The sequence below is a fragment of the Patagioenas fasciata genome, chromosome 14, assembly GCF_037038585.1.
Source record: "Patagioenas fasciata isolate bPatFas1 chromosome 14, bPatFas1.hap1, whole genome shotgun sequence".
Taxonomy (NCBI): Eukaryota; Metazoa; Chordata; class Aves; order Columbiformes; family Columbidae; genus Patagioenas; species Patagioenas fasciata.
Genome location: NC_092533.1, coordinates 6987299 through 6996798, shown reverse-complemented (window position 1 = coordinate 6996798; position 9500 = coordinate 6987299).

Genomic DNA, 9500 nt, shown 5'->3' with positions numbered 1-9500 from the left:
CTGCTGATGGGGCTTTGGCTGCAAAGAGCCACACACAATATTTATTCTAATGCGTCATTATTTTGAAGTGGCGTGTTTACATTTTGTGATAAAATAATGCTAAACTCTGGTATCTGAAAAATGTCAATGTATTTTTATTAGATGTTCATCTACCCCTGGATTACAAAGCCGAGAGAAATCTTTTTGTAAAAAATTGTACGTTTTCCTGTAAAGATTTGTAGGTCTTGTTTTGTAGATCCAAATGTATAAAATGTCTTCTATACATTTGAAGATATTTATATATAAGATGCTTACAATGCCTAAGACTGTAAATACAGATCGCCCATTTAAATGTCACAGCCTAAATCATAAAATGCTGGAGATGTAAAATAGACTTAAAATGTCAAAGGACAGATGACAAAAAGATGTTTCTTCCATCCGGGAAAATTGTCTTATAACCAAATTCCATTAATCCCGGCTTTCCGGTGGCTGCAGTTAACCCAGTTCTATGGGTGGTATTTGTTTTAAAGCAGAGATGTGGTGATGGGCAGCTCAGGGCTGGGACCCCACAAAGCTCCTGGCCTGGTGTCCCCCCAGCACCCCCTCACCCCAGCCTCAAATCCCCCCTCCCTCCCCATCTGCCAACCTCCCCACCGCTGCCCTTCATCCCACCGCCCTCCCGCAGGCCACCTTTGTCCCTTTCTGTGCCATTTATTATTAAAACCAGGTGTCAGAGTGGCTCTGAGCCTGGGGGGAGCCAGGGCTACCTCCTGGGGGTGTCGAGGCAGGGCAGCAGTGGGTCATTCCCCTAAAGAGGGACCGTGGGGTGCGGGGGGATGAACTGGGGGGCAGTTCCATCTCCCTGAGGAACTGGACTCCCTGGGGACTCGGTGGCTTTCTGCCAGCCAGAGCCAGCGGGGTCAGCGCTGAAGGGGTGTCCCGATGTCATCTGGCTTCTAACACAAGTCCTGCTGGCTGGCAAAGCTAAAAACAGGCAAGTGGAGAAAGATAAGGGACTGATAAGGTGTTTCTGGTTGAATAATGCAGGGGCGGTTGGGAGGCAGAGCAGCGAGACTGGGACAGGAGGCTCAGGGCAGCTTCAGGGTGAGGAAGGGCTGCGAGGGGATGCTGAGTCCTGGAAAAAAAGCAAAAGCAGATATTAAACCAGGCTTCAGGTGCTGAGGGTGTGCAAAGGGCAACAAGATGCAGATGGCTCTGGCTATCCTGGCAGGTTTTCCTTCAGCAAACCCAGCTTCTAGCCACATAAACACAGATATAAGTTCTCTGGGCTCAGGGAGCAACAAAAATTGTGCCAGGAACAGCAGCACATTCCCACCGCTGAATGGCTGGCACTGCTGTGCAGGTACAGCTCAACTCACATAATATATAGATTTCAACCATGTTGATAGTTTTCCTTCTCTTTTTAAGGCCTGCAGGGACTCGGTACTGTTTGTTTGCTGGTGCAGAGCTCGCTTTCAGGATGCTCCTTGCTGTGGGCTGCTTGCCTCTCCCCTGCTGCCTTCCCCAAAGACCCTGAGGATGCCCAGAGCATGCTCAACGAGTCCCTCTCCTTGTCCCTCCCCAAGAAAATGTCTGTGGCCCCTTTGCAGGGCAGCTGGGGAGTGAGAGAGGATAAATTCAGCAGCCAGGGCTGCTGGAGGGAAATGCTGAAGGGTTTCCTGCTGTTGCACATCTGGATTGAGTTTCATTGCTGATCCCTCCCCAAGCATCACAGGGCTGGAGCTGCTGGGAATTGAGAGCCATGATGGGGGTCCCAGCACTGGGGCGGGCAAGGAGGGATGCTCAGAGACATCTTTCCCACTGTCACGGGGGGCTCATCATGGCAGATAGCCCATCTCAGCTCCCATCTTCCCAGCCTTTCCTCCACAGCCAGGCTTGAGCAGCCCAGCCCTGTGACCACCCAGGTGTACTGGGTTCCCCACAGCCACCCCTGGGACACTCCTGGCTCCTTGTCCTTCCCTGTCACCTCCATCCACCCACTCTCACTCAGGGTTGCCGGGATACTTTCTCCCAACCATCCAGTCCATGAGAGGCATCACCTCCGTCACCTCCGTCCTCCCACGTTCTACAAGGCTGGTGGTTACTTGGGTGCTGTTCCACAGCCAGACCCCACGGCAGAGAGGGGACAGTCTGGTCCTGTCCCTCTGCAGTGCCACTGCCACACACATGGACCATCCCCAGGGCCACTGGGAAGATGCTCTGACTGCCCATCCTGCCTGTGGGGGCTCACGGTGAGACCAGCGAGCTGAGCAGGGGGATGATGCTGCCGGCAGTCGCGAGATCCGGGCTGGCTCCCTGCCTCCCTCCAGATGTTGTGCTGGGGGGAGGTCCTGGGTATCCCGCTCGCAGCTGTTTGCAGCTCCCAAAAAACCTCCAGCTCCCCTTCAGCCTCTGCAAAAAGGAGGGCGAGAGTGGGGCCACCACTGCCTGCAGCCTGCTTGCCCCCCAGCATCTTGTGCCTTGCTATGGTGCTGCTCAGCCTGGCCAGGGCTGGGGGGGGACAGGAGCTGCCCTCTTAATTTTGGCAGCGCTGGAAGAGCAGTTGCTGGGCTCCTCCTGGACATGGTTTTGCTGCTGCTGGCTCTGGCTGGTGTGCCGGACCTGAGAGTGCTGTCATCGGAGCTGAGACTTGTTGGCTCTTGCAGCAGATGTCCCGGGGGAGTCCCAGCTGTGTCCCCCCATGCAGATGAGCAGATTGTCCCTGGGGTCCGCTCTGGTGCTGGCACAAGGTCCCATGGGCCAGGTCAGGCTGGGAGGGAGCCCCACGGTGTGGAGGTGGGTGCAGCCCACGGGTGCGCGGAGGCCTTCGGGGGGGTGAGGTGGGGAGGTGGTGAGCAGTGGCATGGTGACCTGGACCCCCACTCCAGGCTGCTGCCGGGGTCTCTTCCCTGGGCCACACACAGCCACAGTGATATTTATACAGGATGAGAGCGGAGCATCCAGCCCTGCACACGCCCCCCACCCCCCCAAAAAGCCATGCAGACCCAACACGAATCAAATGCCTCGGAATGAGCCAGAATAAATATTTTATGGTAAATTACCAAAGCTAATAATTATAAAAATCTGTACTTATGACCTAGAGGCAGAGAAAGCTTTCCAAGCAGCTGGTGACCACATGGTCCCCCCCTGCTCCCTGGGCAGGCTGACAGACCCCTCCCCAGTCGAGAGGAGCAGCCTGGGGGTAGGAACTGGGGGGATCTAGGGGTGGGTGTCCTCCCGTGGCTCTGGAGCTGGGGCTGCTGGGGGGTCTGCGAAGCCCCGTGAAAGGGCTAGAGACAGGATTTACCCAACAGCAATTGCTACTGGGGTTTGGGGAGGGGACAGCATGGCTTGGGGGGGCTCAGCTTTCCCCCCCCCACAGCCCCACTCTGCAACAGCTTGGGGTTATTTCATTGCTGAGGGATCTGGGGACAACAGCACTGCAATGTGGGGACAGGCAAGGGGAGAGTGAAGGAGAGAGGAGGAGGAGGGATGGCCCCAGCTGGCTGTGGGGTGAGCTTGTTTTACCCATTTGACCACTCAGAGGCAATTTTTTGGGATGCAGCCACCCCTCCTCGGCCAGTAGCAACCAGATCTGCTCCCACCCCGCGGCCAGGGCTGCTGGGTTGGCACAGTCCCCAGGGGGAGTTGCTCAGATGTGGCCATGTGATGGGGCTGGATGAAGCAGGTGCCAGCTCTCGCTGTTTCTTTTCCTCCTTTTTGCTCCTCCGAGCATCAGCTGGAACAAGCACAGCAAGAGCTTGGGCACATGCCCCACCAGCATCTCTCAGCCTCTTTCGCCTCCTTGCAGCCCCTGGTGTCACCGTCCCCATCATGGCGCTCCACAGCCTCTCGCCATCACCCTGGCCACTGTCGTGGCCCCATCTCCTTCCAGAGAAATTGGAAAGAGGGGAGATTTGAGGAACCTAATCCTATTTGCTGCTTCCACCTTCCCCCAAACTTTTCCCCTTCCTCCCTACCCTGATTCAGAGAAGAAAACTGGCTGGATTTCAGGTCAGCACCCAGCTCTCCCTTGCTTGGCTCCTCTGGGTCGATGACTCAGATAGTTGACAGTGGCGGCATCCGCGGCTCCAGCCTCGTTTGGCTCTGACGTGGCTCCAGCAACAATGGTGTTGCCCTTGAGTGAGTTTATGCCGAGCTGCAGGCTCCCTCGCACCCGCCTGGCTTGATTTAGGCAGCAAGCGGGGTCAAAGCAGGCAGGGAGCAAAGGCGGAGGCCCATCGCTTGTCCCCACCCAGGGCGCTCGGCAGTGTTTGGGGAGCACCTGGGTGCACCGAGGGCTGCAGGGGTTGTTGCTGGAAGCGGGTGGATGTTACAGTCGCCAGATCTCCACAGGTGGGTGCCAGCATCCCACCTGCACCCCCCCATGGCAGCACCGAGCAGCCTCGGGGTGAACATCCAACCCCTCACTGATCCGGGGGTCTGAGCTTCAATCTGCTCCCTGAGGGGAAAAAACTGCTCCCAGCCCCTCGGGCCTGTTGTCCCCCATCCCCTGGGATGCCGTGGGGGGTTAACCTGGGCTCAGCCCTTTCTCTGCATTACTGAGAGCCAAGCGGCCACAGCAGCCCTGGGCTGAGCCAGACCTTGGCTTCCAGCAATCAACAGGAAACGGGAGATGGATTTCTCGGCAAACTGGGCTTTCCATAAACAGTCTGAGGGGCCGACCCGCGACGGCGGGAGCAGCGCAGAGCCAGGGCCAGGCTTTACAGCTGTTTATCACATTTTTCTACTCTTGTTTCCTCCCCGACTCGGCAGCTCAGGGTTCCATTTCTCTCACGTGAAAACTGGGGCTGAGCCAGGCGCTGTAGGATGGGTGCTGCCATCTCCAGCCTGCTGCACCCAGGATGCTCCCACCAGAGCAGGATTGGGACAGGTGGCATCCCATGGGTCCTGAGCCCTGCTCAGCCTGGGTGCAAGGTGCCACGGTGCCCCTCCAACACTTTCCAAACCTTCAACCCAGCTCCTGTCTGGCTGCCTTTGCTTCGGAGCATGTAACCCAGCTCCATGGTGTTGGGGATCTCTGCCCCAGGCCAGCCAGGCCTCACTGGCACACAAGCTTCCAATTTCTCGGCAATCAGGGCTTAGGAAAATACAAACTGACCCTGGGAGGTGAGAGGGGACCAGGCGGGGCGATGCTGGGTTCTCTGCCTGCTTTTCATTAGAAGCAGCTTGTTCAGCACTGTCCCTGCTCCCCTGTCACCCCTCAGCGAGCTCAGCAGCCCTCTTGTTTCCCAGTGATGGTTTGCTGATCTCAACCAACCATGAGGTGCGAGATTCAGTTGTAAAACCTCCATCCATCTGTCCGTCCCTCCCAGCAGGATAGAGCTATTCACAGCCGTGCACTCTCTGCAACCCGCACCAACATCCCCAGGCATGATCCTGATCCAAGAGGCAGCATTGGGGGCTGCCCCCATCCCCATCCCCGTGCACACCCTGTCCCATGGGACAGCGGGGACTGTGTTTTCGGGTGGTGGAGGTCGGCGCAGGGCGGTGGGGTCAGTCGAGCCCAACAAAGGGGCTTTCTTTCGGCTGGGGCTTGGGGGGAGCGCGGCCCGTCTGGAAATGAAGCCGCCTGCGTCAGAGGCAGACGGCGGCGGGACGGGGGGGTCTTCCAAAGGGCAGGAAAAGTGGCGGCTGCAGCGCAGGGCTGCTGGAGCCCCTGGGGAGCTGGAGATTTGCCAGGGCAAGACCCCAGGACCCTCATGCCCCCAGCCCTAGGTTGCCCACAGCCAGTAGCAGGAGGATGCCCCGTACCCGATGCACAACCACTGTCTTCATCCCATGATGCCACCATGATGTCAGTGGTACTGCCAGTCCACCCTGCAGGCTAAGTAACCCTCATCTTTGCAAATTTGTTTTTTTTGGCTCTGAAAGGCACAAAAGCACCCCACAAATAGGCAAGAGTCAGCACATAGACAGACGTTAAAGCAAAGAGTGAGAGACCTCGCACTCCACCATTTTTGGCAGGTCGGTGTCAGTGGCAAGTGCCAGCTCCTGGCCCCTCCCCAGCATGCCAGGTCCAACCAAAACCTTCCCACAAAAGCCAACTGTGCGAGCCACCAAAACACAAGCAGCTCTGTGCAGCCGTCCAGGCGCTGCTGGCGCGGCCGTTCCTGCGTGTTTTGGCACCGAAACGCACATCCTATTTCCATGTGATGGATGTGCAAGAAATGTGTTTGCCTGCAGAGAGGGGATGTGGATGGCGGGATGGGGGCTGGAGCGGGACTGGCAGGGGAGGTGTGGTGTGTGGATACAGGGCTGGCCAAGGAGAAATGCTGCCTGGAAACGAGCTCAGCTGGACTGGGGCTGCGTTTGGGAGGAAAGCTGGTATGTGGGTGTGTTGGTGTGTGAGGACGTTGGGCTGGCGAGTATGTTGAAACAGAAGGGTTTGATTTTTTTTCATTTGAAATGGCTTTTCTGATCTCTTGGAGTATAAAACAAAACATTACCAAAGGCGGGGGGGGAACAAAAAGGCAAAAAATCAGCACTAACTATTCCTTCCCACCCTGAAAAATCCCCTTTGCAGCCACATTTTTTGCTTGCTTGTTTGTTTTTCAGCCTCAGCATGAAGCTGTGCCTCAGAGGCTCACATGTCCCCTGGCCGTGGCTCTGCTGTCCCCAGGCTGCCAGGCAGGGATGGCCTTTGGGGAGCAATACTGCAGGGATGCTCCAGCCCGTGGGACAATAGCAGTCACATCACCCTGTGTTCAGAGGAGGGAGGAAACTTCATGCATGTCGCTCTTTGCCCGAATGTTATAGAAGTGCAACCAAGCAGTGATCAGTCTGGTAGTGAGAGATGCTCATGCCTGAGGACCACAAATTGGTGCCCCCAGCCCTGCATCCCTGTCCCTAGTGGGAGCAAAGGGACACTTAACCCTTGGGCAGGGGAGAAGCTCCAAGGGTGATTCATGGCATCATGCCCGACCTGGCATGACAACACAGCTGTGTGGTGGGAAGCTCCTGCACGATTGGCTTTTCCAGCTGTAAATCAAAAGAGCAGCTTGTCTGCAGGCCAGGGGATGGATGCTACCAGCTGTGCTGCGATTTTGGGGCTTCCCCCCAGCCTCCTCTTGGGTATGGGCACAAGCAGGGGCTGCAGTTGTTGGAGGTGCAAGCCACGTGTGGGTCTCTGGCACTGCCCATGCCCCGGCCTGTCCCTGGGCAGCAGCCAAGAAGGTTTTGGATCTATATCCCTATTCCCATAGGGAGGCTAATTTACCTCCCAGGTTCCTCACTTTTTACTCTTTCTGGCAGTATTTGGTTTCACTTGTCAATAGGGAGGTGTCAGAGCCCACAGGGTGCCCTGACTGGAGCCATCCCAGCTATAGTCACTGCTATCCCACACAGGCCACCATGTTCCCCATGCTGTTCCTGTGCCCTCTCACAGTGTGAGGGACACCCAGGGGTGCAGACACTGACCCCCCCAGCCTGTTCCAGGCATTGCCGCGTCTCCACAACTTCCCAGTGCGCTGAGCCCCAGACCCCGCTGATTAGAGACATTTAACATTCCTCCCAATGCCAAAGGGATATTTTATCAGTATTGTGTATTTTTTTTTTCCTGCAGACTATTTTCTTTTCATGAAAACATTAAATGGTGTGTGAGATAAGGAGCAAATTTATAGCAGTTCACACCGAGGCAGCCAAGACACTGGCAAGGAAAAAATGCTTTCCCTCCTGCTACCCGCCTTCCCTCGCACACTCCCCACCCTGGCCGCTTCCTCTCATTCTCTCCAAATTCTCCTGACTCCCACGACAAGCTTGGCTGCCCCATCCTGGCTTTTCCTGCTCCGCACCAGGGCTCACCATGAAGTCACCCACTGAGCCGGGGCCGTGGCACAAGGAGGTGCCAGGCACAGTCCTGCTTACCATCACCCTGGGGATGCTGGTGAGGACTGCCTGCATCCTGAGGTGATGCAGCCCTGCATCAAGATAATGCACCACCTGGATCTGTCGTTGTGCCAGGGCTCCTGGATCCAGGCTGTGCAAAGCATGTCTTACCTTAAAAATGAGCTGGTCTAAAACCAGGCTGATGTTAACCATGGGTCTGGGTGAGACCTGCGAGCCCTCTCCTTCCCTCCCCCAATAAAGCATCCCTTGTTCCATCCCCGCTGCTGGGAGCTGCTTGGCAAACCAGCCCTGGGGCTCACAGAGCTGTAATGTTTCACTTACCAAAATCTGCAATAAATTTTCCTAGCGGCCCCCAATCAGCTGGCCCCCGTCTGCCGGCGCTGCAGGTTTATGAGCTCTGAAGAGCTATAAAGGCCTTTTACTGCCTGCGTTTTTTTATTCAAATTAGAGTGTGACTGGATAAACACTGGACAAAGTACCGATTTACTGTGCACCCTGCACAGTGTGGGGCTGGGGGCTTGCAGCTGGGCTGAACTGTGGTTCCATGGGATGGACAATGTGTCCCTTCACCCCCAAAAAGCTGGGCTGATGCCTTCTCCCCTGGTCAGCCAAAAGAACCAGAGCTGGGGAAAGGGGAGTCCACTTTGAGAGCCTCCATGGGTACTGGGGCAGGGAGTGGGCTCTACCGAAGGGCCCCAGTGCTGAGGGATCCCGGTTTGGGGAAAACAGAATACATCGACAGTCCCCTCCATCTCAAACCTCACTTGGAGGTTTGCCACCAGCTGATGTCTTCTCTTGCCCAGAAGGTCAAAGTCAACATCTCTTCTATGGCAATAAGGGAGAGATGCAATGCCAGGTACCCCAGATGTCCCCATCCCACATCAAGGTGGACAGTGGGATCTGCAGGTAGCGGTGCCAGCCACCCTCTGTGCTAAGGACCAGGGACGTCCCTTCCCTGCTGGCAGAAGTGGTGTCACCCTGTGTAACAGACATCATGATATGTCCCTTGGCACCGTGGAGGGAGGTGGATGGGAAAAATGGGTGATCAGCATGAGGTATCCAACACGAGTATTTTCCAGCCCTTCCCTGCTGGCACCTTGCCTGCTTGCTGCTTCGAGGGATGCTCTCGTGTCCTCGAGTGTGTGCAGGGAGGGGACTCACCACCAGCCCCTTTCAACCCCTCTCTGCCACTGTTAGTCAAAGCTCCGTGGGACTGTGGGGGTCTGCTGTGTCCCCAGGACAGAAGAGCTGTTTTAGAGTCTCAGATCCCCAGGATGGTGGGGATCTGTGCCCCCTTATTCCCAGAAGGGACACACAGCATATGCAAAATCAGGAACCCCCCTTTCCCAGACTTGAGTTTGGGGGTGAGAGGGGCTGGCTGCCCTTTTGTAGGGAGAAAATCACGCAGGGAAGTGACGGTGGTGAAACAGAGCAATTTTCCAAACTGTGGTTAAGGGTTCCCCCCAGCAAGGAGCGGTATGAGGGCAGAGGGGCCACTTGCTGCCACCTTCAGCCCCCAGAGACAGATGCCACATCCCAGACCCAAGTGCGGGGCCATGCTCCCAGCCGCTGTGAGCTCTTGAAGAATATAGGTGGTTAATGCCTTCAGCATGTATGAAATATCCCATATGCTGGGAAACAAAAGGGGCTCT